Below are 27,717 nucleotides of genomic sequence, written 5' to 3' on the forward strand. Positions count from 1 at the left end.
TAATTTTGTGTCTTTTTTGTGTAATGGCAGACAATTCAAAAATAGGATAGGAAATGCAGAAACACACCTTACATATGATTCCACATAAAGTTTCTATATATTAAAGCACTCATTAATCATTACAACACATTTATATTTAGTCTGTACTTAATACTTAAATCTGTAACAAAAAGCAAGGCTATCAAAAGTTTTATTTTCATATATAAAACATAATTTTTATTCTTTTCCCCATATTTCTCTTCTGATGATATGTTTTCAAAATGAGTACTTGACAAATAAAGATGTAGACCACACAGGCACTTCTTTCTGCTTAGAAGAGACAGAGGAAATGAGAAAAGAATAAAGTAAAGAGTTTGCAGGAGTCCCCTGAATAAAGCAAGTTACTGCAAAATGCTATCACATTAATTCAATATGCTAGGCAAGATTTTTTCTAAACAATTTTTCTACCTTACCTTGCTTACTGCTCAAAGACCTATATGCATATTTTTTCTGTATATTATCTATTCTATGCAGATCCCATCCTTTAAGTATCTTGAAATGATTGTAATAGCAAATTGCTGATTTTTAAAAGCTAAATCAGCGATAGTTTCAGCGGTATACTGTCATTACATTAGAGACTTTAGACACTGAGGTATAACTCAGATGTTTAGGACATAGAAGTGTTATTGCCTTTCTTTCCATTTAGTATAATTGTTCATTCAAGAAAGCCCATCATCTGTTATTTTTTAAAATCTGTGCAATGCAATTCATTGCTTTAAATGTTTTTGTCCTTCTGTTTTCCCAAAAATAATTGTTCTTAACTAGCAACACAAATGAAGTCATCGAGTCTCTTTCCACCCTTATATTATCCGTTAAATTAATTGTCTACTGTTCTGTATTCTTTTGTTTTATTATCAAACCACAAAGGAAAGACTGATCGTGCCCTCTCCTCCATTCATAGCATAGGTGCCATTTATCCCGAGTCAGGTGTGCAGAATTATCGCAATGATCTTAAATAATATTATAAAAGAGAGAAATAAATGCTTTAAAAATATAAAAGATTCAATGACTTGTTACAGAGGAATGCACTACAATCTTTTTTTAATTTCGAAGTAGGAATTTGTATGCAAGGAGCACAAAATAGAGTGCATAGCATCTTAAGATGGTCTTCGTAGCAATAGTTTGTGGAATGGATGAAATGTTTACCTCTCATTTCTTTGGATTAAAAAATAATATTAAAATAAAAATATCAAAGTCTGAATATTTTCTTAATTTTCATTTTCTCTATATTTGCCTTATACCAGTATTAGACTATCTCAATTACCCACACAAAGAAGTATTCATAATTGTTTAAAATTTTTTACAATAGAAGTTGAAAGTAAGTGGAGAGCTTATCTCTTTAACTCATACATCTTTAGTTATAATATTTTTAACTTTTGGCATTGAATGTGAAATGAACAACTCATTTTATAAGTAGAAAACTTCACAGGGCAGGCAAATTGCTAAATGTAACAATTTAAAAATTATTTCCTCTTTGGGAAGATTATTTCAACATTTATTTAATATAGGGTAGTTTATCAATTATTTGTAATTTTAGAAGTGTTAAATAAGATTCTAAGGAATCTAGAATACTAGCCCTACTTCTGTCACTAACAGTGTATTTTAGGAAAATGACTTGGTGCCTCTATTTTAAAATGTATAAATATTGCAAATGTAGACTTCAGTAACACAGATTTAAAGATTCGGAATAGGTTCCTTGGCACAGTCATAATTAGAGTGTGCACTTGGTCGTGGGAGAAGGAGGAATGCCAGAGGGTTGAAGGAGTAGGAGTATAGGACCAAATGCCAATGCCATTTCACAACCTGGGCATTCAGGAGCCTTCTAACCTTGACCTTCAGACTCAAGATTAGAAGGCTCATCAGCTTGACCAGATCAGACAAATCTCTGTTCAAATGTCCTCTTTTTTAGGCTTCAAATAATATTAAATATTAATATGAAATGAAAAGTGTTTTTAACGAATTGAATCTGTTTTGTACTGCTATAAGAAAAACATGGAGTATATATGTATATATATATACATATATATATATATATTCTGCTGAAAATATTCATTTTCTGCTGAAAAGCAGATAATGATAATAAAATTTCCTTTCCTATAATAATAAATATGGCAATGGGAACACATTCTCATTAATACCTAATGAACTCAGACAGCGTATGATATAGCCTCCTCTCTTTTCCCTCATCTTAAATTTGTTCTTTATCTTTGTAATCTTTACACAAATTTATGCACCTAACTGCTTCTGTGATGGTACCATTTCACTGTGGTCAGTAGAGGACCCTACAAGATCAAAGTCTTGACTAGTGTTGCCTTCCTTCTCCTCAAAGGAATCATACAAAAATGCTCCCACTTCTTTCTCCACAATTTACTTAAAAGTCAGTTTATTTTTTTATGAAATCTTTTTAATCCTATAAACATGTATATCTTTGTATCTTACTTCTCCCCTTTTCCCCCAGATCTCACATACTTACCTAAGAAAAATTCCGTTCACTTTTCTCTTCAACTTTCACTTCTTTTCTCTCCCCTTCCACCCAAACAAATCTAGTGTAGTCTATCAGTGCATAAGGCGTCCAGGGTCAAGGAAATGGAAGTCTGGTGTTCCATTACAATGAAACAAACCAGAATCGGTGTCATTGATTTCTGTAACTGACAATACCCAGAATCTTTTACAAGCTTCGAGGAACTGTTTTCTTGCTTGCAGTTATTCATTCTTTTCGTCATTCAGTGAACACTTCGGAAGCACTATGCATTCCTATTATGTTACCTAGTGGCAATGTGGTAAGAAGCCAGGTACAGTTCCTGACCAGAAGAGGAGGAAAATAAATACATTACATAAGGACTTACTTTTCCACTTGATTTATTTAATAACATTTATTGTAGCAATACTGTTTAATTATGTTTTTTCAGGGCAAATAAAGTTTACGAAGTCATATCACAGGTTAAATAGGTTGTGTGATAACTGGCAACTGTTTACATTGAAAAAAATATTACTATAGCTCTGTTTTTATTAAAAAAAAAAAGTCTGAATTCCAACGCACTGCTTACAAATGTGGTTTTGGAGCATAACTCATTTATTTGTAGCCTGCCTGTAATACTACCTTGAACTTTAAATTGCACCTTTTCTTGGAAGGACTCAAAATATCTCCATGTGTAATATCACTGGGTCTTGTTTGTTTATACTCTGCCTTCTTTCACAAATGATTTGAAACAGTTTATACATCTAACAGAATAATAATGCAAGGTAAACAAGGTAAAGAGATAGGACAAGGAAAAACTGTAAATAAAAGCAGGAGCCAAGCCTGGAACAGGGTGGGGCCAGGTGAGCCAGCACACGCTCTCAGATGGTAACTGCCAGCTGAGTTGCCGAAGGGGACTGTGAAAGGATACCGGGCACTTGCACTAAAGACTCTCTCTCCTTTGGAGTCTCTTCTGAATTGCTGTTTGAGATTGAATCCATATATGCTTGGAAATTAGATAAGTAGCTGAAAGAGTTGGCATTCTTTCAGGAAAACTCAGAAGGCTTTTGAAAATGATCCCTAAAACATACAAAAGTCAGAGATACCTGGAGGTGCAAAACTGACTTCACAGTGGCCCAGAGCAAAATCTGAGAGCTTGTATCAATAAGCCACTGGGGGTTCTCTCTAAGGCATAAGTTTTGGTTTCTTTAGTTCCTCAAATTTTATTGTGCAAACCTGACAAAGATCTTGAGGGACCAGAAGACATCTCAGAACAGATATTTTCAGGGAGGTAACATATATAAACAATAATATGAGGGACACCTGGGTGGCTCAGTTGGATAAGCATCTGCCGTCTGCTCAGGTCATGATCCCAGGGTCCTGGGATGGACCCTGCATCTGGCTCCTTCCTCAGCGGGAAACCTGCTTCTCTCTCTCCCTTGGCCTGCCTCTCTCCCTGCTTGTGCATTCTCTATCTTTCTCACTCTGTCAAATAAATAAATAAAATATTAAAAAAAAACAATAATATGAATTATAATGATACTGTGGAATATTTAACTTTGGGTAATATATTATAATGCCAAAGGTTCCAGAAAGAATTAATTTCTAAAAGTATTAGCAAGGAGCTCAAAATGTAGCTTGCTACATAGGATTTTTGGAAATCAAATGCCTAAGCTTAAGAGGTAATCTGCAAAACCAGTTTCATAATTCTTTCCAACAAAGATGATGAGAGCAATTGTCTTTTATGTCACTTTTACAAGTAAAGAGATGATGTGGTATACCATATGTAAATAATATAATGTTATTTAATCTTAAAGTAAATTATCTTGTGAATTAGAATAAGACAATTCATTGTTCCCATTTCACAAAGACACAACCAGACAGATAAAGAAACTGCAGTGAAAGTGAAGCCAAAGATGGAGGGTGTCATGCTAGGCATGCGATATACATTACTTAATATTTGCTGACTGGTTGGTTGTTTCATGGCTACATGTGTTAACAGCTAAATCAAACCGGCCAGTGGGTTTAAAGAACTCAGCTTTTTTATATGCATAATCATAAATCTCATAGTGACAGAAATTTAAAATATTGGTGTCTTCCATTTTCATAGCTATCCTCATATAGCAGTCACTAAAACCTAAATAGCTGTTAATCAGAAGGTCTTAATGAATTTTGAGTGTTAAATTAAAGAGAGTAAGTTTCTAAAATGAGCCACACATGTATACCCTCCATCCCTTGGCACCTTTCAGGGTCACTTTAGAATTTGCTCTGCCAAATTAATTATCGACGTAACAGGTGATGAACTTTTAAAATATGCATAACGTTCCTTAGCTTTTAAAATATATTTCACATCATAACGAATAAGAACATTTAACCTAACCGTATTTTTGTAATATGACCCCAAGATTCCCATGAAAAACTGTTTTGACAAATTAAAAAATAATTCTTTTTCTTACTTTTGCCCAAATATATTGGGACTCATTATCCATATAAAATATAATAAATTCTTAAATAGATCTTAAAAATATATCTTAAAATGCCTGTCTTAATTCCTTCCTTTTTCCTTTTTCTTCATTAAATCTACAAAAGTGGAAACCAATTACCCTGATGAGAAAACCTTATATTTAAATTTCAGAATGCTACATAAACAATGACCCTCCCCCTCCAAAACAACAACAAAAATCCAGTGAAATTAGGATAGTTAATAGTTCAATTTTTCAACTGTACTGAAGCAAATTCTATTTAAGATGTATTTCTGAATAATCGATAAAGCTGTTTTCAAATAAAACATTCATTTGGAGATAGAGAAAACATTAAAGATCAGTTTGTTTGTTTTATATAAGCAGTTTTTCTTTTTTAAATTTCCATGCAAAATAGTGCAAACACAAATGTTTCTATTGAAAGTAGATGATAGAATATTGACTGACACTGTTTTGTAGCTAGATATTTGTGTTATCATAATTAAAAGATCTAAATCTTTATTTGGGGAAAAATTCATTGTGAGTATAATCAATCAACCAATATTTATTGACCATCTGTTATAGTCTTAATACTGAACAAGTGGTTTTTTTTGGCTTGGGGATGGAGAGATATTGAAGGAATAGAGAATATGGGGTCTGTTTTTTTTTTTTTAATTTAATTTATTTATTTGAGAGAGAGACAGTGAGAGAGAGCATGAGAGGTGAGAAGGTCAGAGGGAGAAGCAGACTCCCCGCGGAGCTGGGAGCCCGATGCGGGACCCGATCCTGGGAGTCCAGGATCATGACCTGAGCCAAAGGCAGTTGCTCAACCAACTGAGCCACCCTGGCGCCCCAATGGGGTCTGTTTTTAAGAGGAGTAAAAACCTAGGTTTTTATTTGCAACCCTATATAAACTGGTACACAACTCTTTCAAACCATTTTCAAGAAAACACAATCCCTCTCAGAATAAAAGAGAAACCAAAAGAGCTAGAACACTAAAGATTTCGGAGGTGTTCTGAATAGTTAATAAATATTAGGATCTGACTGAGATGTGATTAAAACTAAGTGTAGGAAGGGTCTACATTCATTGAAGTGATAGTTGTCACACTGCCACAAAATGGTAATTCACCTTGGAAAATAACTCTCCATTAGGAAAGGTCTAAGTCAGCTAGTTAGATATGGTTACGCAACTCTTTCTTTCAATGCTAAAAGCAGAACCACAGTTCCTGTTTTTCTTTTCCGCGAAAGGAGGTGAAAATTTGACAGCTCAAAATGAAGCAAAAACTCAAGATAAAACAGACACCATTTTGTGCCCACTCAGTCTTCTTTCCAGGGTCATACATGTGTAAGTAGCTGTTTGTTTATAGTCAAGACCTTCTGTGGGTAAATCTGGCAGGGTATCAAAGACATTTAGCATAGATATTTCATTTTCAATGCATGTGTCTATTTTTTCCCCTGTTGATGAACCAAATATAACACATGCAGATGATTTTTAGGAATTTATTTTAAATCATAAGTATTCCTTTTTTTTTCTTTTTCTGAATGTTCACAGTAGCTAGAGACAAGTATTTGCTTACCACTTCCCTCCCATCATAACATTGAATGCTTAGATGAAATGAAACAAAATTTTCAATGTGTTTCCCTCCTCTAATATGTCTGTGTGTTCATTAATTAATTAATAATATATCTATCAATTTATCTACAAACCATCTATTAATCATCTATTTATACAACCTATGGCATAGTGTTTGAGAATATGGGCTTTGAATTCCATTAAACCTGACTTTGAAGGCAGCGTCTAACTTGTTATAAACTGAATGGCTTTAGTTACATTAATTACCTTTCCTAGTCTAATTATCTTATCAGTTAAACCAGGCAGTGGAAATATTTATTTCATTAGGTAAGTGAATGATTTATGAAGATGAATTATGAATTATGAAGATTAAATGAGATAACTCATGTAAAGAGCTTAGCATATTGGCATACAGTAAATGCTCAATAAAATTTAAGAATTACTCTTATTCTTTAATAACAATATTCATTTTCAGAATAATAGATCATAAACATGAGGTAGAGATCAAAGATCCTAGTTTAATAACCTTAGCAATATTTCACTCATTTATGAGAAAAACACATGATTTTAATTAGGTCTAGGCAAAACTCAGAGGTAGCAAATTTTTCCTTGGTGTTTCAGCTTCCCATTTCTGATATTTTCATAATAATGATACTGTTTTTTTCTCTTTTCCTAATCAGAATAACATGTTTTCCTAGTGTGATTTCCCTTCAGTAGCAAAATACTTATATTTATAGTTTATTAAGATGTGAAGAAAATACATTATCTCCCTATAACATAGTTCGGTAGAGTTTTTTGTTTGTGTTGGTTTTGTTTTGAAATGCTGTCTTGACCCAATTGGAGGCCCTGACTAGAAGACAGTCAGTTCCTCCAATCAACTGATTAAGTTCAGAACCCAACAACTTCCTTTCTGGGGCTCCCACACACCAAGACCACTCTGCAGGACCATTAATTGCCCCAGGACCAGGGAACAGATAAGTAAGGGACAGGTACTATGCTCAGGTGTCAGAAAATTGGTAAAATTAGCCAATCTAGAGGAAACCTGAATTGATTAGAGCGAAGATAGATAGGCAGAGAGACAGACATTCAGACAGTGGTACAATGTCACTACTCCAAGTGTGATGGAAGTAACATCTTCTACAGAGGACAGGTGTTATTTGTTTCTTGTTCAAAGAAAGAGGGGTAAAGTGGTTTCTGCATGTGCACAGAAATAATAACACGAATAAAGATGGAATGGTGTTAAATGTGCAATGGAGGGTCTATATCTGGAGGGTGTAGTGTGAGACAAAGATGGACAGGTAGTATGAGATCATACATGGGTTAAAAAATTTGGCTGGGTTGTTTCTATTTTATCCTCTATGTAGACCAGTTCTCAACTGGAGGCAATTTTGCCCCTCAGGAGGACACTTGGTAATATCTGGAGACAAATATCTTGGCAATAGAGTGCCACCATAGCTAGTGAGACGGCAAGGATGCTGCTAAATATTCTAGAATGAACAGGACAGAATCCTCACCAAAAAAAAAAGATTTTCCAGCCACAATGTCAGTTGTCCAAGATTGAAATCCTGGACTGTACCAGTGGTCTCCAAAATAGGATGCTTGAACCTGACAGGTGATACAAGATAGCACATTAGGGTGAAAAAATCAAATATTAATATTTTACAGTTATTTTATCTCATTTAAAGAAATGTTTGAAAGTATGTTTTGTAGCATACAAAGTCTATATTTACATTATAGAACTAGTAAATTATCTATATGTACATTTGTAGTAGCACCTGTTCAACATTTTTTTACTAATGGAGTACATAGCCCCCAAATTTGTAGACCCCTGCTGTCAAAAATAGGAAATCATTAAAAATTTACGTGGGTAGGTTATAGAAAATTAAATGTGCTGGTTATGTGGGGGGAAAAATGAAGACAAAGATTGGAAGCATGGAGAAGAATTAGGCACCTATTGCAATATTCTAGGCAAGAAATGAAAAGTGCGTGACTTAAGACATTGTCATTGGAGATTACATAAGGAGATCATTCCAGACACATTTTTTTGTAGTAGAAACTGAAGTTTCCAACTTAGACACATTCATTGTTCTTTCTGCCTCATATTCTAGTTGATAATATGCAGGTATCTCAAAAGAAAGTGTGAGAAAATCCAGTGGATATCTTTTATTTGAGAGGAGTATAATAAATATGTTTGGATCATTATCATTTTGATTTTGTAGCTCCTCTGAAAATTCAGGTAAACAGTCAGATAAAGATTTGGAGGCTACTTAACTGCTTCATAAAAGTAAAGCTGAAAGGATGTTTTTGAGGAGGTGACCACAAAGACCAATGTTGTTAGTAATAACATATTTGAAATGTTGTGAATTCTCTTGTTTGTATAGTTTTATTTAATTCTCCATACAGTAGAAAGAAAGAGAAAGAAAGATTATGGATTAATGCAGAGATGAGTATTGAAAGGATTGATAGGGGTAAGAATATAAGGTTTAAAAAGGAAATTTGCAGTAGAAAAAGATTAATAGACACAATTTCAGGATATAGCATGGAGGGGGAAAGTGAAAGGAGATTAATTGAGTAAAGAGAACATGGAAGGTTTGTGGACAAGGCCTTGGTGACAGTGAAGAGTAGGTCCAGTTGGAATGGGAAGAATGGAAAAATTAAGGATTGTGGTCTAAGATACAATTCCTGGGCTTACAAAATTTAGTTTTAAAAATTATTTCCATAGGACTATATAGAAGACTCTCATATATATCAACATACACACACAAAAATAGCCTATGAAAGAAATTTGGAAAATAAACAGCTCATTACAAAGAATGAGTAGAAAAAATAATGAAAGGGAGTGTAATATTTGGTCTTAATAAATGTCATCTTCTCCGAAATTTTCCTGTTCCTACACAGTTTAAATAGTAATAAGTATGTTTCATCTGGCCCTCCAGATCTCTCAGTACAAAAAAAAAAAAAAAAATTCTTTAAGACGAATCCTGCAACTGTATTTTCTCAAATAGAGATAGAATAAAAGAGAAGGATGGGGGAGAGAGAGAAATTCATCATAGACACATTTGCTGAAAAAGTCTGGCAGATGAACAAAACATGATTTTTTGAGAGGTTCTGTAATGGATAGTTCTTTTTCTCACTTATGTACTTATGTGAAACTAGGAAAGATAGTAAAGTGCAAAAAAAAAAAATCTACCAACTGAAAAAAAAATTACAAAATCTTAGCAGCTTTGACTGTAGTGACTTATAGTTAAGTTATCCAAATGCACTTAAGGCTGCCTTTTTATTTCCTTTCATTTTGACACCATAATATAATGTTTCATTTCTCAAAATCAGGATGCGAATCAGGTAGATACAGTTAAATTGATAAATTCTACATCTGTGATTTTCTCTTCAGCAGTAAAAATAATGTCATATCTTAAGGTCAAAGATTATTAACCACAAAACATTAAAACTGCTGAGTTTAAAATATTTGTTCTATCTCCTAGAGGAAGAGTCCAAAAAGCACAGTTGAAAATTTCACATTTTCTTCTCACACAGTTGTTGGGCTACAGTTTTATTTTTTAAGCATAATTAAACAAATATGCCCACTTTAAGGAGATTTTATAAACCATTCAATTCAGTTTAGATTAACAAGACATTGAAATCCATAATAAAATATGTTGTTGAACTCCTGTTGTCCTTAGTAATTTCTTCATAGCTTTTTGCATGTTTGATGTATTTCCCTCACATTATTTTGGAAAAGGAAGTATAGAAAAAATGGGTTTTGATGCTAACAAATGCACTAAAATCTTTCTAGTTTCCCAAGATGGTATATCGAAAACATATTTTCTTAATAATCTTTACTTGTAATCATTTAGAAATTGTGGAAACTCTAGTGAGGCACATCACTATCATAAGAATAGAAAATTTGCAGGATCCTGTCATCCACAGAGTTTATTCTTTTAGTCTTGCTCCCCCAGATCGCTACCCACAATTTACTTTCAGGGCTATGTTCCCTAAACTATTTTTATGATTGTTAAGGACAAGTTGTTCTGATATTCAAACTGTGCCGTTTTCACATTGCTCCATTAAGAAGAGGTTTCCTAGGGACTAAGGAATCTGTTTGTTTTATTAGATCCCTTGTGTTTGTGGTGTTTCTTATAATGCGATGATCAGTTTATGGCCAGGATTATGATAAGAGTCCAGAGCCTTCTTGTTGGGATAGAGGTTGCCTCTCCATGACAGACAAAATCCTTTAGTGTCTCTGACATGCTCTCTGGCTATAAACAAAATACAGAATAAGACTTTGAGGGGGTGGAACTAAAGAACTCTCTAGAGCGTTCATCCCCCTTCTGGCCCTGTCCTATGAGGATGACTCTTATATGGCAGCCCCAGAGTAACCTGGATGCCTGTGCTAGATTATTAATCCTAATTTTCAAACCAAAATCAAAACCAAGAAATGAAAGCTATATCAAAGGAACTATAATCTAGTTAGATTTCGATATTACAGCCCAAAGGACAAAGCAAAGGATTCTCCTTAAAAGATTAGAAATACTGAAATGTGGTTTATGCACAGGAAAAAGGAAGGAAATCAGAAGATGAAAAGGTTCTTGGAGATTTCTAGATAAAAAGGTTGAGAGTGGAAGAGACTTTGCACTTCTTTTACACGGGTGAAATACAGTATTAGCTTGTTAGACTCCAGAACCAGAGTGCGGTAGCCCATGGCAGTTAGTGTTGCAAGTGGTGCACTCAAACAGCCACTCTGCCGGGTCTTCATTGGGAGAGGTTGATGGATACTTGGGAAATACTTCTTTAATAAATTGTATGATGAATGAATGAATATATATATATATATATATATATATATATATCAAAAAGCACTATGAGATACATATGAAATAATGAAAAACCATTGTGCAGTTAGCAAAACAAATGTGTGGCCTTCAAGAGTTAAACTAGATTTAAGAACATTACGGTTGAATGAACCAGTCATCTTGGCTGGCTCCTAAAATAGGAAACTGAATACACGACAATCTCTGAAAATGCTCAATTCAATATTTGGTTTGGTAAAAGACGTGGCCTTTTTAATTGCAGGAAAGCATGTAAATCTTAATCAGTGAATGAAGGAAAAAAGAAAGAAAAACTCCATGGAAAAATATGCAAGAACAACATCACACATAAATGCTGAATAACAGCAACAAGGGCAGTATTAGTGCCAAGTAAAACTTTTTTTTTTTTTTGTCAATTAGTTTAATGTCAAGATTGAATCATTTCAAACACTCATAAAACATGAATTTACTAATTGCTATCAAGTATGGCCCAATCCAGGAGAATCCATATGTCTCCCCAGTTCCCAGACCAGGATTACACAGAATTCTTAAAGTTCTTTCTACAAATGTCCATAAGCAGATAAACAGCACTCAACAAACATTTGCAGAGTTTTTATGGCTTCATTTCCCTCACTCTTGCTTCATACTCCTATACTCCCCATAGTAGCAGGGAGTATAACCTGCTGCTTACGACAGTGCTAAAGAGCAAGAGTAGATCTCTAATTTAAGGCCATGAAACAGGGATGCCTGGGTGGCTCATTCGGGTAAGCATGGTCTTTGGGTCAGGTCATGATCCTGGGATCCAGCCCCATGTTTAGCTCCCTGCTCAGCAGGAAGTCTGCTTCTTCTTCTCCACCTGAATTCCCCCCCTGCTTGTGCTTTCTCTCTGGCTCCTTCTCTCTCAGATACATTAAAAAAAAAAAAAAAGGAACCCTATAAAATAAATAAAGTAATGAAGCCTAGTATGCATAGAGCAACATTTTAGCTGCTTTTTTTTTTTTTCTTTTAAAAAGGGTTTTCTTAATGTCCAGATTAAGGAATTTGGGCACCTGAGTTCTTTTGCTTTTGGACTCATCTAAGAGATGTTTTATATCTATTACTTAAACAAACACCTTGAGCAATTTTTTTCTTAACCTCATCTGAATGCTAGGAGGAAGTTTATTATTGTTTCTAATGTGTCAGAGAAAATGTTGTATATTAACTGGTGTCTGACCATGCATGAGAGGCCCTTTTTATCTCCTAGGGAATAAAAACCCGGACTGTGCTACATGGAAAAGGTAAATTGCTCATCATTTTGTTTCTGAGAATTGTTTGGGAGAGGTTTAGATCCTTTGGGAAAGCCCACTAAGATGGAAAAAAAAAAAAAAAAGAGGAAATACTCTGTTATTTAAATCTAGCATCCCTACACACAAATTCTATGATTTGGTCAAGTTCAGTTTCCTCTTCCACAAAGCTATGGATAGTAATATATATTCCTGTTAGTAAAATAGTATATGTGAATGCACTCGGTAATAGCTTGAGCCATAAAAAAAATCGTTAAGTTCTGAAGAGCAAAATGGTCAAATATCCACAAATTCATATGGTTGCTAGCACATAGCAGAGAGTCAAAACTGATTAGATGAAAATCCATAGTATTTTCTCCTTTCTTCTTTTGCCTTTTGTTTTCTTCTCAAAAATTTGCATAATGAAATATTTGCATACTTGAAGATAAAATATTCTTTTAAAACTCCTTATCTTTCCACTAAGTATATCTGGTTAAAGCATACCTCATTGAATATACGTGGAAGTATAACAATGATTAAATAAGTCACCTATGGTTTGTCTCTTATCCAAACTCGCTGAAATGGATCCACTGATATTCGTGCTGGCTAATATTTTCTAATAATCTGCAGAATTTTTTTCTCCTTTTGTTATGTTTGGAAAATATGAGCATTAGATAGCATGACTGTGTGTTCAGACTGCCAAATGCCAATAGGAGCAGACTGCACAGCAAGAGAAGTGCTTTTGTTTGACAATGTGTTATACACTATTGATAATGATTTTGAAATTGAAGTTGGTACTCTTGCCTTTTGCTCAGTGATATGAAGTTTTTAAATTGTCTTTATTTCAATTAAAGAGCAATGGTTAGTGCTGTTGTTTATGTTCATCCCGCCTGTCAGTGTATGTGTGTAATTATAACATGTAAGGTTTTAGTCTCCCAAATGCTTTTGAATTGTGTCCAGGACAACATATTTCTGAAGGTATTTGCATTTATTCACCAGAGACTATTCATGATGTTGCTTGTTTTCTTGATTAAATAGTGTTTACTCAGAGCCTCCTATCTCTCCTCTTCCCGATTCCTAAGCCAGGAACACTAATCATCATAGCCTGTGATAGATTCAGGTTGGACCCACAGCACAGGACTTTGGGATTTTCTTCCTGGCAGCCTTCGACTAACATTAAGCAACTTAAATTTTTATTGCTCACATTATGCTTGAAAGAGAAATGTGAAAAGAAAAGAGTTGGGATTCTCACTTTCCACCAATATGCAAATTGCTTAGTGTACAAATGTCAGATTCTAAGAGTAAATGACTTTCATTTTCATCACAACAGCTCCTCTAGCTAATAAGTGATGATAATTGTACTTGTCTCGTGCTTGAAACCAATGCTGAAGGTCATGCAAAAGGCTATAGAGAAACAGGTAAAGAAAGATTATTGATTCAACTGTGTGTTTTTATTTGTGTGCATTTGTCAGCCTTTAAGACAAAAGTGAGACATCCAGCCTTGGTCTAGACCAAATGTAATTTCAAGTTCCTAAGAATGGATTCACATGGTCTACACTCTTCTAATGAAATGGCATATACATATTAGAAGCTCTCTAATATCCCTGCCTAGGGATCTGACAGAGGAATCCTGGCATGAATAAGTGGTTAATAATTGAAGATTGCTAAGGATCTAGCAAGGATATTAGGGCTTCACAATTCAAGTTTTATTTTCTTCTTTCTGTAAAAGACAACTTAAAATATATGTACTTCATGGAGCTATTAGCTGAGGAAAAAATGCGTCCCCAATAAAGGAGAGCTCACTAACTGGATGCTCATTCCTATTTACCACACTTAGACCTTTGTCACTGGAGAGGCGCATGATATGGTTCTCACTGATAAGAAGTGCCTGAAGAGGAGTCCATTTTTGTTTCATTCTACCATAAAATAAGAACAAAGTACAGGAAGACAAATCTTATTGCTCTGACCCTGTCCCACTTCCTTTCCATGAGGTTAGCAGTATAGAGCCCGGAAGTGAAACAGCCAGTATGTAACCCTAAGAACAAAGGTCACATCCTGAGAATGATGAAGTAGAAAGCTAGAAGGAGCCTAGGTTCTTGATGGCATCATCTGGCCACTGTGCCATCCCTGGACTGTAGCTCTTGGGAATTCTTGGTGTTGGATGTAAAAAAGTTCTTCAGTTGAGCTACTGTGGATCAGATTTTCAATTTCTGGGAGCTGAAAATATTTCTACTGAAACAGCCCCCCACCACTCCATGCCCTACCCTAGTGATTTTTAGGCTTTCATGTATACTGGAGTTACCTGAAGGTCTTGCTAAAACATGGTTTACTGGGTCCAAAGTAGGTCTGTGATGGCATCTGAGAACTGCTCTTCTAACAAGTTTTCAGATGACGCTGACGCTAATGGTCCAGACATCACACTTTGAGAACCATTGCTAAGAAGAATGATTTTTCTAAAATATAAATTTTAATGAAAATCATTGCTTAAAATACATTAATACTGCACCAAGACCCTTCAGAGCAAAAGCTAAGCTCCCTGCAAAGACATCTAGATCTGTTTCTCCATCTTTGCCTTTCGTACTTCTTCCATGTTGACCCTAAGTTCCTGACACACTCAGTTGTCTGTGGTTTGCAGATAACAACCTATTACTCTCTGCAGCCACTTTCTAGTAAAATTTTCCCTCTGCCTAGAATTTTCTCACTTATTATTTTCTTGACTATTCTTACTAATCCCTCAAGAGTTGGTCTTCACTTGGCTAAGTCCCTGAGTTGAATACCCTATACTATGAAACAATTATTTATTTACTTTACTTTTCAGTCTTATTCATGTGATTTTCTTGGAGTGCAGTCTATGGCATTCAGGCATCCCCACCCACCCACCTCACAGCCCCCACAGCCCTAGTGCCCAGCATAGGTGCTAAAACATAGGAAAGAGTACAAAGGCTTGCTGAGTGAAAAACTATTTGCTGAAGCATCAACAATGCTATGTGTTTATGATATAGTTCTTTTTATTCCCTCGGGCTGTAACAGAACCTCCCTCTTTCTGTATAGATCTGTTTATTGTTTATAAAATATACAATTTAATACTTTATTATAATCACTTTCATCACTGTGTAAAAATAAATCTGATGAGTGACCTTTGAACGTAGTCCTTTGCAAGGGACAAAGCCCTTATTTTATTTTTCTCCTTCTTTTTTTTTTTCAATGCAACAGAAATTGAAACCAGAAAATTCTCACAGAACAGATGCCCTTGCAATTGAAAAGCACTCCCTCTAATAATGCTTGGCATAATTTTTGTTAGGTTTGTATCTCTGGTATAATTACATGATGATTTTAATGGAAATTATAAAGAAGTATTTTACAAAGGAACAGAATATTTTATGTGTAGTTATATGTAAATTTACTCTTATAAATATGCAAGCTTTCTTTCTCACATGGGTATTTGCTTAAGGATCTCTCTGATAAATGCAAACAAGACTCATATTATTTATTAGAAGATTGCTGAGATATATAACAGTAATTGTCATACCACTCTGTAGAATTCACTTCCAGAATCTGCTGTTGTTCTTATTGACTGATAATGCACAGTAAAAATTGCCACATTTAAAAATTCTGTTGAGATATTAAAATATCTAAGTTTTTATTTTCTTCAGATGCATAAATCATTTTTATATGCATGTTGTTATTTACCAAGCCAATCTGGCTTTCAAATGAGGCAATAGCTCTAGTTTGTACAGTATGATTTCTGAAGGTATCTTTCATATCAGTGTTAATTCAATAATAGATAAGAGAAAAATACTGAAAGATAAAGGAAGTTTAATCTTTGGACCCTGGTATTATATGATACAATATATCATAAGACGAATGCTTCACTACTGCCTATGTTTTCCCAATATAAGTCTGAGGTACAAATAACACTAGTGCCCATTTCGCAACAAGATATACAAGATTATTCTTTCCTCTTAAAAGCTTAATAGCAGCACTTCTACAAGAAAATTAAAAAACAAAAAAAATCTTGAGTTCAGTTCACTTCAATTAATATAACAAGCACTTGTTAAGAGACTTCTACTTCATTAGGACTGTTTAGAGGGAAGCACACGAATGCATAGATGCATAAAGACATATGGGTAAACACTAAAATTATTTTGCAATGCTTGGTATTTTAAGCCAACTACAGAAGAGCAGTGGCTTGGTTTCAGCCATGGCAGGTGTCCATTGCTTATTTCCTAATTTTCCTGTGCATCAAAATGTTTGATTATTGAAGAGATGTTCTTGTTTTCTAGGTAAAAATAAGGAAATGCCCTGATGGGTTCCTAAAGTTCATAATTAGATATTGTCATAAAGACTATCTTTAAATCACTTAAATTCTGAGGTATGGTCAGAAAATGTTAGGAGGTTAAGTACATGTCAAGATATATAAATCATGTATTGTTGAATTCACTAAGACAGACATACTGTCTCCCTCTTTCTTCATTTTATGGCATGATATCTTTTTGGAATAATCAGGTAGCACATTAACACTAAGGAAGAGGAAATTCCAAATGCTTTCATGGGATGGTTGGCACCATCTCTTTTGTCAAATAAATCTCAACCAAGAATCAGAGTTCTCTCCAGGGTCGGACCAATAGAGGAAGTTCCTCCAGACCGACCTCTGGTCTGTGTTTTCTCATGCAAGTAGCTACTAGGGGAGAGTGAGAAAAATATGTAAGCACTTTGTTCTAGGGGAACCCATGGCTTTGAAACATTTATAAATCTTTCCCAATTACCAAGCAAATGAGAAGGTTTTGCTGTCTGTCTCAGGTTACTAAACTTGAATGTGGCATTTATATGACTTATTTCACCAGTTATTTTAAACCTGATTTGTATTTTTATGAGTGTGGATGGCACCAACACCTGTGCTCAGCCAACTTCCTGCCTTCCTGCATGCATACCTTCCCCAATGACTGGGATCTGACAATTCAGTGTGATTTGTACCATCTGGGAGTCACTCCCTCTACACACTTGATCCACACACCCTATGCTGGACTACCACAGCCCCCCAATTGACTCTTCACCCTTGGACCTCCCTAATGGCTTTTGGACTGAATTTTTTATGAAGGGAAATGAAAGAAAAAACAGGAAAAACTTTTTGTTAAATCTTAATTGTTTCTATATATTAAAATCATTTATTAGTATTCAGAAGAGTTTTTTTTGTTTTGTTTTGTTTTGTTTTGTTTTAAATGGTCCTTTGAGGATGAGTCTTCTGCAGGAAAGTACTCTTTGGTTTGTTCCGCAGCTATAGCTTTAAAAACCAATAAAACAAATCTTTTTTTTTTTTTAAGTTTTTATTTATATGGCAGACAGAGATCACAAGTAGGCAGAGAGGCAGGCACAGAGGGAGGGGGGAAGCAGGCTCCCCGCTGAGCAGAGAGCCCGACATGGGGCTAGATCCCGACATGGGGCTAGATCCCGACATGGGGCTAGATCCCGACATGGGGCTAGATCCCAGGACCCTGAGATCATGACCTGAGCTGAAGGGAGAGGCTTTAACCCACTGAGCCACTCAGGCACCCCACTGATATCAGCCACAGCAACTTCTTTCAAGATACGTCTCCAAAGGCAAAGGAAACAAAAGTGAAAATGAACTTTTGGGACTTCATCAAAATCAAAAGCTTCTGCACAGCAAAGGAAACAGTCAAAAAAACAAAGAGGCAACCCACGGAATGGGAGAAGATATTTGCAAATGACAGTACAGACAAAAGGTTGATATCCAGGATCTATAATGAACTCCTCAAACTCAACACACACAAAACAGGCAATCATATTAAAAAATGGGCAGAAGATATGAACAGACACTTCTGCAATCAAGACATACAAATGGCTATCCGACACATGAAAAAATGTTCATCATCACTAGCCATCAGGGAGATTCAAATTAAAACCACATTGAGATATCACCTTACACCAGTTAGAATGGCCAAAATTAACAAGACAGGAAACAACATGTGTTGGAGGGGATGTGGAGAAAGGGGAACCCTCTTACACTGTTGGTGGGAATGCAAGTTGGTGCAGCCTCTTTGGAGAACAGTGTGGAGATTCCTCAAGAAATTAAAAATAGAACTTCCCTATGACCCTGCCATTGCACTCCTGGGTATTTACCCCAAAGATACAGATTTAGTGAAAAGAAAGGCCATCTGTACCCCAATGTCTATAGCAACAATGGCCATGGTTGCCATACTGGAAAGAAACAAGATATCCTCCAACGGACGATTGGATAAGGAAGATGTGGTCCATATACACTATGGAGTATTATGCCTCCATCACAAAGGATGAATACCCAACTTTTGTAGCAACATGGACGGACAGGACTGGAAGAGATTATGCTGAGTGAAATAAGTCAAGCAGAGAGAGTCAATCATCATATGGTTTCACTTATTTGTGGAGCATAACAAATAGCATGGAGGACATGGGGACTTAGAGTGGAGAAGGGAGTTGGGGGAAATTGGAAGGGGAGGTGAACCATGAGAGACTAGGCCCTCTTATTCTTATTGATTTGTTTAGTTTGTATGTGTTCATGCTAAAATGAGTATTTTTCCCCCGAGGGAATTTAAATTCATTTAAATGGTATAGAATTACATATTTAATTATGTTTTATTTTTCACTAAACATTCTGTTTTTCAGCTGTATCCACTCCCTGCACTCATTCCCTGCAGATTTCAGCCATCCCAGTGATGCCCATCTAGGTGATCTCCTCTAACTCTCACCACACAAATGATTCTACTGTCACCTCTTCATAAACAAACATGGACACTTATTTGACTAAGCATGTAGGGCATATTAGCAATTTCTTCAGAATACATACCATGGAGCAAAAATTCAGAAATACAGGATATTCATCTTCTATAATTGGCTAAAATATATCAGCAATCTCTACCCAGTGTGTACTCTAGTTCACCAGCAACAGTGGTATCATCAGTTTTCTGGGTTTTTTTCTGGTCTTTTAGCTATGAAATAATAACATTATAATTTAAATTTATGTTTATTTGATTATTCATGGTTTTGAACATTTCTTCCTGTGTATTACATTTTGGGGTTTCCTTTTAGATAAATTGCCTGGTCATGATCTTTCCTGCTTTTCTATAACAGCTGTTCTCTGTCTTTTGTTTATTTGTACGAATTCCTTATATATTATAATTAACCCTTTGTATATGTAGTATATTACAAAGTATCTTCTGCATTTAGTCTTCTGTATGTTAACTTTGTTTAAAGTTACCATCACTGGGCACCTGGGTGACGCAGTCGATTAAGCATCTGCCTTTGGCTTAGGTCATGATTCCAGGGTCCTGGGATTGAGCCCCACATAGAGACCCACATCAGGGTCTCTGCACAGCAGGGAGCCTGCTTCTCCTCTCCCTGTGCCTACCCCTCTATCTGCCATTCAGCCTACTTGTGTTCTCTATCAAATAAACAAATAAAATCTTTAAAAAAAATGAAAAAGTTTCCATCATTGAACAGAAAGACAATATTGATTTAATGAATTTCGCCTCCTCCTCACCCACCTCATGGTTTGTTCTTTAAATTTTGTTTTTCTGGGTTTTTTAGTCATTGCTGACCTTGGGTCTCAAAGATATTTGCCCACATTTTACTTGATTAACTTTATAATCTTGCCTTTCAAATATGGGTGTTTTTAATTTATGTTTTTTGGTTTCAGAATATTTTAAACATAAAGAAAAATTGTGAAACTATTCACATAGTTCCAATACATCCCACAGCCAGTATTCTCTATAATTTGTATTAGAATGTTAAGTGACATGATTAATGAACAAAACTGATACATTATCATTAAGTAAAGTTCATGCCTGATTCAGATTTCTCTAGTTTTTACTAAGTGTCCTTTTTCTCTTCCAGGATGTCATCCAGGATACCAAAATACATTTAGTGGTCATATCTTCTTAGACCCTTGGCTGAGATACTTTTTCAGACATTCCGTGTTTTAACAATTTGGAGGAATACTGGTCAGGTGTTTATAAAATGTCCCTCTCGGGATTTTTCTGATGTTCTTCTCATGCTTAGGTAGGGGTTATAAGTTTTGGGGAAGAAGACTGCCATGATAAAGTATCATTTTCATCACACTATATCAAGGGTAAATAGTTTCAAATGATTTATCAGTGTTGATGTTAACCTTAATCACTTGGCTAATACAGTGTTGATCAAGTTTCTTCACTAAGGAGTTTACTGTCTCCCCCCCAACTCATACTCTACCCTTTATAAAGGAGGGCATTGGGCTCAGACCACTCAAGAAGTGGAGACTTACACTCAATCTTATGGAGGGTGAATTATTAACAAAAATTATTTGGAATTCATCTATATAGGAAATTTGTCCATTCCTCCTATTATTCATTTATTCAATCATTTATGTTTAGTGGTATGGACTTATGGGTATTTATTTATACATTGAGTTATAAGCTAATACTATGTATTTTGATACTCAAATTCTGCCAGCTTTGATCTTTGGGAACTCTTTCAGTTGGCTTTTACACCCCTTGGACATGTTCCAATCATCGTGAATTCTTTCAGTACTTCCTTATTTTCTGGCACTGTAAGATGTGCCAGGCATATCTTGAGTATTTTCTGCCCCTGTTCTCAAATCAGCCATTTCTCCGTAGAGCTTCGGTTCCTCTTATTGGAAAATGGTGTTAGAAACCAGTATCTTAGCACTAGATATACTCATTGCTACTGGACTGTTACTGGTTTTAGGCCTTCTCAGCTGACAAACCAAGGAAATATAAATATATATATATATATATATATATATATATATATATATATAAAATCTCTATGGATACTTGCAATTAAGTATTTCTTTTTTTATTAACATATAATGTATTATTTGCCTCAGGGGTACAGGTCTGTGAATCATCAGTCTTACACAATTTGCAGCACTCACCATAGCACATACCCTCCCCAATGTCCATCACCAGACACCCCATCCCTCCTCCCCATCCCCAGCAACCCTCAGTTTGTCTCCTGAGATTAGGAGTCTTACAGTTTGTCTTCCTCCCTGGTCCCATCTTGTTTCATTTTTTCCCTCCCTTCCTCTCCACAACCCCCTGCCCTGCCTCTCAAATTCCTCATATCAAAGAGTTCATACGATAATTGTCTTTCTCTGATTGACTTATCTCACTTAGCATAATACGCCTCTAGATCCATCCACGTTGTTTCAAATGCCAAGATTTTGTGGGATTTTTGATGACTGCATAGTATCAAGTATTTCTATATATGATCATGTGTACCTATATGAGCTAAACATGAGTTTACACTGATGTCTCCAACTATAGTCCATTACCACAAGCATCATTCTAAGCCTCCTCTTCTTTCTTATTTGTAATTTCCTAGTCCAATAATGAGAAACCTGGCTTTACTATCTACCATCTATTTATTTAATTGCTCAATTCTGGTAAATGTGTATATGCTTCAAAATCGTTAGCTTGTAGGTCCATGGAAAATGATTCTATCAACTAAAGTATTGTACTTACTTACTGCACTTTTTTCTTTAGTCTTACATACTCCATTAACTTCCAAAGTTAGGTCAACACCTTCTTACCCATCTCCTTCAGTGAGATTGTTTCACACTTTTGTAGTACAGTTAGATTATTTTATCACATTTTGCGTTTCATCCTGACCTCTTAAATTTCTTAAAATTTGCATATATTAAGGTTAATTATTTGTGATGTGAAGTTCTATTGGTTTTGACAAATGCATAATGTCATGTATCCCCCATTATATTATCATACAAAATGATTTCATTGCCCTAAATAATTCCCTATATAATCCTCTGCCCCACCCCCCTCCTCCTGAATTTTTGACCACCACTGATTTATTTGCTGCCTCAATTTTTTTGGTATTTTCCAGAACACCAGATTAGTAGAATCATGCAGCATAGAGCCTTTTCAAAATGGATTCTTTCACTTAGCAATATGCACTTAAGATACATTCATGTCTTTGTATATTGATAGCTTATTCCTTTTTATTGGTGCATAGTTTTCCATTGTATGAATGTACCATGGTTTAACTGTTCACCTTTCAAAGGACATACTGATTACTTCTAGTTTTTGGTCATTGTTCATAAAGTTGCTATGAACATTCATGGGCTGTATTTTTGTGTGGACGTAAGTTTCAAATCAAATCCAGTAATTGCTAGATCATATGGTAAGGCAATATTTAGCTTTGTAAGACACTGCCAAATTGTCTTTGAAAGTGAATGTACTACTTTGCATTCCCCCTAGCAATGAATGAGTTTCCATCTCAGCATCTTTGCCAGCAACTGATATTGTCAGTCTTTGTTGGATTTGAGCCATTCTAATGCATGTTTAGTTGTATCCCATTGTTGCCTTAATTTGCATTTCCCTAATGACAAATAATGTGGGAAACATTTTCATATACTTATTTGCCATCTGTATATCTTTTTTGGTGAGGTGTCTGTTCAAATGTTTTATTCATTTTTTTAATTGGATTGTTTGTTTTCTTATTGTTGACTTTTAAGAGGTTTTTATATACTTTGGATACGGGTCCTCTATTAGATATGTGATTTCCAAATATTTTCTCCCAGTTCATCTGTATCTTTTCATTCTCTTGAAGGTATTTTTCAAGGACAAGAACTTTTTAATTTACTGAAGTGCAACTTAAAAGTTGTTTAATGGATCATGCTTTGTTTTCCCTAAAAATTTATCACCAACCACAAAGTCATGTAGAATTCTTTTTATATTTTCTTCTAAAAAGTTTTATAGGTTTCTATTTTATATTTGATTCTATATTGAGTTAATGTTTGTAAAAACAGTATAGGTATGTGTCTACAGTCTTTTTTTTTTTTTTTTGCATTTGGATATCTGAATGTCTAGGACCATTTGTTGGAAAGATTATCTCTCTCCATTGAACTGCCTTTGAATCTTTAACAAATATCAGTTGACTACATTTGTGTGAGTCTATTTCTGGGCTATTTATTCTCCTTTGATTAATGTGTCTATTCTTTCTCCAGTCCTATGTTGTCTTGATTACTGAGGCTTTATAATAAGTCTTAAGTTGGGAGAGTCTCCAGTTTTGTTCTTCATTATATTGTGTTGAATAATATAATTATTTTGCCTTTCCATATAAACTTTAGAATTATTTTGTCAATAACTATAAAACAGCTTTCAGAGATTTTTATTGAGATGTATTGAATCAATAGATTGATTTTGAAAGAATTAGCATCATTATACCATTGACTCTTCCATCCATGAACATGGAACATTGCTCATTTAGATAGATATTTTCTTTTTTCTTTTACCAGTGTTTTGTAACATAGGTTTTTAGTATAACCAAGTTAACCTTTGTATATGATTTTGGTAAGGTATCTGGTTATGTTTTTTTTCATGCATTGAACACCATATACTCAACAATCCATGCTCCCCTGTTGATTTGTGACTTCACATTTATTAAATATTTAATTTTGTAGACACATTTGTTATAAAAAATGTGCCTCTAGTTTGTCCATTTAATTTTTTTATTTTTTACATTATATATAATTTTTTATTTTTACATTATATATAATTTTGACCAAATCTTTGAAATGAGTCTTAATATATGGTAGGAAAGTCCCATTCTCCCTTTATAATGTTGAATTGGTGATTCAAGTATTTTAATTTTAAAATTTTGTAATAAAATTTTTTATTTACTTAAAATTTAAATATATAAAGTTCTTAAGAAATGTTAATTGGAGTTTTGATTATGATTTCAGTCAATTTTAGGAGAACTTATATCTATATAAACTGAGTAACATAAGCTGTTGAAGGATGTGGCCTACCTCTCAATTTTTCTTTATTAAAATTTTGTTTTATTTTTATAGGTTAACTATCATGTACGTTATGTTTTGTTATTATGAATGTTGCATTATATTTATTGTATTTTTCACTCAATTACTGCTACTTGAGATGAATGTTGTTGATATTTGTAGGTTTGATTTTTTTCTAATAGCTTTTTCCAGTGTTTTTAGCTATTTATTTATTTTTTTAAGAGAGAAGGAGTGTGAGCAGAGACAGGCAGAGGGAGAGAGAGAGACAGAATCTTAAGCAGGCTCCATGCCCAATGTGGAACCTGATGCAGGGCTTAATCTCACAACCCTGAGATCATGATCTGAGCTGAAACCAAAAGCCAGATGCTGAACCAACTGAGCCACACAGGTGCCTCTAATTTTTTTTTTTTTTTGATAGACAGATGATCATATCATTCCAAAAAATGTCTCTCTTTTCACTTGCCTTCCAATTCTTAAATCCCTAGTCTTTTTCTTCCTTTCTTTATTGCACTGGCCTTGACCTCTAGAACTAAACTTAGAGGAAAACTTCTGGAGTTTCCCCAGTAAATATAAATTGATTGTAGAATTTTGGTACATAATGCTTGATGCATTGAAAAAGTTCTTTCTTATTTGTAGCTCCTTGGGTGTTGTTATAAGTAATTGCTGAACCATATAAAATGTTTTCTTTCCTGGATTAAGGAGATAATTATCTGCTTCTTCTGTTTTAGATGATTAGTATAATAAAGTACACTGCTACATTTTCTGATGTTAAATCAACCATACATTCCTTGGATTGATTCTACCTATTCGTGATTCATAATTTTTAGATGATGCGTTCATTTACTATTATTTTATTTAGTGTTTTTTACATCAAGTGTTTTAATCATAATTACCCTGTATTTCCCTTTCTTTGTAACTTCCCTATAGAGTATTGCATAAATATAAATAAGATTTAAAAATTGACCTGGCATGTTTTTATTCTTTTTTGTGTATTAGTATAACCTGATCAGGAATAAACTATTATATGAACTATTGTTTAAAATTTTGTAGGATTGACCTATAATGCCATATATAATTTTGTGTTAAGAGGGGACATCTTTGACTACTGATTTCATTTGTTTATTACCATTCTATATGGTCTATTGACACCTTTGTAATTTTTTCTTGCACCAATTTTGGCATTTCATGCATTTCTATTAGGTTATAATTTTCTTAAGATCCTTTACCAGGTGTTAACTCTTGTCTTTGCTACTTATTAGGTGAGTCTTCCTTTCCTAATTTATAAACAGGGATATTACCACTAGAATAGTCTGCCTCACAGAATTATTGTGTGGGTCAAGATGATAAGGAAAAGATTATTGTAAATACTTGTATAGCCAAAGAAACATTACCATTTCACTTCAGGTTAGAAATTTTGTTAACTAAGTGAATAATAAGTAATTATTTTAATAATGTTCTCTGTAAGGTATAATGAATGTCACTAAAAATTGTGAGTCTCAGTTTCATCAGATGTATAGTTTTGAAGATGTAGTGTTCTTAGAAATTGAAGTCTAAGCTTTATAACCAACATCTTAGTGCAAATTAAATTAAAGAAAGTGGAAAAGATTTTCTAAGAAGGGTTAGTAATGTTAGAAGTGGATAAAGGTATTCTCTCTCCTGAGGGATACCACATTTTTAATAGAAAAGAAACTTGATATATATGGGATGTCCAGATGTAAATGGGATGTCCAAAGTCATGAGGAAAATATAATTTGTTATTATTTTTTTATAAGTAATCTCTGTTTCCAGCATGGGGCTTAAACTCAGGACCACCAAGATCAAGAGTCACATGTTATACCAAACGAGCCAGCCAGGTGCAATGAAACCCTATTTGAAATATATTTCGGGCCCTGAAGAAGGCCACCAAAATCTGTATTATTTATTGCTATATAGCAATATTACCACAAAGTTAAGTGACTTCAAAAAATGTATTTATTGGGGCACCTGTGTGGCTCAGATGGTTGGGCATCTGCCTTCGGCTCAGGTCATGATCCCAGGGTCCTGGGATCGAGCTATGCATTGGGCTCCCTGCTTGGTGGGAAGCCTGCTTCTCCCTCTCCCACTCTCCCTGCTTGTATTCCCTCTCTCGCTGTGTCCCTCTCTGTTATATAAATAAATGAAATCTTTTTAAAAAATGTATTTATTGTCTCATGGTATCTGTGAATCTGGATTCCGGGCACAACTTAACTAGGTTCTTTGCAAGGGTACAATCAAGGTGTTTACCAGGGCTGGGCTCTTATCAGTGGCTTGCCTGGAGAACCAACTTTTTTTTTTTCCTTTTCTTTAAGACTTTTTTAAAAAATAGCAGTTTTAAGTTGATAATGAAATTGAGAGGGAGATACAGAGATTTACCATACATTTCTTCCCTCACACATGTACCCCCCATTAATAACATCCCCAACTAAACTATATTTGTTATAATTGATCAACCTACAATGATACATCTTGATCATCCAAATTCCATAGTTTTATGAGGGTTCATTCTTGGTATTGTGCATTCTGTAGGTTTGGACAAATGTATTATGATGTATAGCCATGCTTACAATATTATTTACAGTATTCTCACTGCCCTAAGAATCTTTCAAGTCCTACCTATTCATCCCTCCTGCTCCACACCAGCTCCTGGCAACTACTGATCTTTTTACTGTCTCCACAGTGTTGCCCTTTTTTAGAATGTCATATAGTTGAAATCGTACAGTAAATTGCCTTTTCACGTTGGTTTCTTTCATCCAGTAACATGCATTTAAGTTTCCTCCATATCTTTTCATAACTTGATAGCTTATTTCTTTTTAACCCTGAGTAATATTCTATTGTCTAGACGTACAGTTTATTAACCCATTCACCTACTCAAGGACGTCTTGGTTTCTTCAGAGTTTGGCAATTATGAATAAAGCTGTTATAAACATTCATGTGCAGGTTTTTGTGTGGACACAAATTTTCATCTCCTTTTGGTAAATATCAAGGAGTGCAGTTGCTAGATCATATGATAAGAAAATGTTTAGTTTTATGAAAAACCATCAAATGGACTTCCAAAATGATTCATTTTGCATTCCCATCAGCTTTGAATAAGAGTTCTGGTCGCACTCACCAGCATTTGGTGCTGTCAGTGTTCAGGATCTTGGCCATTCTACTAGGAGTGTAATAATCCTCTTTTAAACACAGGTAGCAGTTGGTCTTGTGTTTATAGTATTGCAGACTTTAGTTTCTTATTGGTTTCAGTTCCTGGAGGCCACTCATGGTTTCTTGCTCCTTGGGTTCCCCAATATGGCCACTTGT

At 34.7% G+C, this 27,717-nt stretch overlaps 1 long non-coding RNA gene across 1 annotated transcript; it reads right to left on the bottom strand.

Moving 5' to 3' along the window:
* Positions 1-226: 226 nt before the first annotated feature.
* LOC116591231 lies at positions 227-27,717 on the bottom strand. Its single transcript, XR_004285892.1, has 3 exons — positions 27,530-27,717; positions 2,513-2,840; positions 227-306 (listed from the first exon to the last, which is right to left on the bottom strand). It is a non-coding gene; the product is annotated as an uncharacterized LOC116591231 (long non-coding RNA).

The sequence above is a fragment of the Mustela erminea genome, chromosome 5 (genome assembly GCF_009829155.1).
Source record: "Mustela erminea isolate mMusErm1 chromosome 5, mMusErm1.Pri, whole genome shotgun sequence".
Taxonomy (NCBI): domain Eukaryota; kingdom Metazoa; phylum Chordata; class Mammalia; order Carnivora; family Mustelidae; genus Mustela; species Mustela erminea.